A 1,371-nucleotide genomic window follows, 5' to 3' on the forward strand; every position below is an offset into this window, starting at 1 on the left:
TCACTTCATGTTGTGCACTGTTCAAACGGAAAATACATCAACAGGCAGACTACAGAAAAGCTTACTAACAAAGGTTAGAGAGGGGCTTTCTCAGAGGGCTTTTTACAGTTTGTCTATTCCCAATTAGCCGTTTAAGTATGCTTAATGAAAGTACTAATTCTTTCATAGGCCGCCCATTCTTAGTATTTGACGTTCCTTATATTGCGGTATCAGGCTTCGCAGCAGGTTGCAAAACATTCATCACCCATGACTGTCCCCAATTGGGCTCAGAAGCTAAATGTCTATCATGACCTCTCTTTTTGAAAGTCCAAGAGCAAGCAAACTCTTCCTCCAGGAGAGGGAGCCAACAGATCACTAAAGACATCATCATTGCTCAAAGAAAACACCGAAAAACAATGGAAGCTTTAATTGGAGTGGAATCTGATAGACAGCACCTGATGCCAAGTCTGCATCTTCTAACACCTGCAGTCACTGCAGCAGCTGAATCCAATGTGTCCAAAAGGGATCTATTCTATTCAATTGCAAATGATCTAGATAAGACTGAGAATAAGATACTGCACGGGACATAGCAGAGTTGGTCAAGTTGAGTGGAGATGAGTTTGCTATTTGGCACAGCTTTTGCATCAATAAAGCAAGTAAAAGGTGTGAAAGATAAAAAAAAAGGGTGAAAGTGTGAAAAGTGAATTGGCCAAATTGAGGTGCATATAAAGTTTTTGCTTTCTTTCAATTCACTAATGGGGCTCATTTGAATCAGGTGAATTGAGTTCTGCTTTTGGAAACTGGGTTAAGAAGGGGTGCACCGGTCCTGGAGGTACTGCAATACCAGGTCAATGCGTGGAGTGGACAGAGCAAGATTTTTTCCATCTCCTTGTTCTAAAAATCCATTTAATATATGGTCCCCAGAGAGGGGACGTATCAGATATTAAACTGATAAGAACAGATTTAATTTTTTTTTTTTTCTGTTTATCAGTAGGACTTCAAAATAACAAAGGTGATCGCCTCCCGTTGCCTGGGAACCGTCCAGGCACAAGAGGGCTATGTGTCACCAGAAGGCGCACACACTTCCTCAAGGCCGGCAGACGTGCAATCCCAGGCACCTTCCAGTACCGACCAAGGTAGCGTCCTCCGAAACTACACTTGATCTTAGCCAAAAGGCCGAGAAGCTATAACCCGAATTGGTTACGGCCTTGAGTGGCACCCTGGCCTATACCGGACACATCTTAGGGAGAGGGAGACAAACCCACGCCTACAGAAGACATTTTGTCACCCAAGCCAACCCTTGAAAAGGCTGTTTTGCAGAGCAAAAACAAGAAGAATGATGCTTTTTGCAGCCGCCGCCCACTGCAATTAATCTGAATAACTCCTCCTCCT

General features: G+C 43.5%; 1 pseudogene; it reads right to left on the bottom strand.

Annotated features, from left to right (window-relative positions):
- Positions 1-789: 789 nt before the first annotated feature.
- LOC142281804 (U2 spliceosomal RNA) lies at positions 790-996 on the bottom strand (annotated as a pseudogene).
- Between the last annotated feature and the right edge of the window lie 375 nt (positions 997-1,371).

The sequence above is a fragment of the Anomaloglossus baeobatrachus genome, unplaced genomic scaffold (assembly GCF_048569485.1).
Source record: "Anomaloglossus baeobatrachus isolate aAnoBae1 unplaced genomic scaffold, aAnoBae1.hap1 Scaffold_485, whole genome shotgun sequence".
In the NCBI taxonomy this organism is placed as follows: Eukaryota; Metazoa; Chordata; class Amphibia; order Anura; family Aromobatidae; genus Anomaloglossus; species Anomaloglossus baeobatrachus.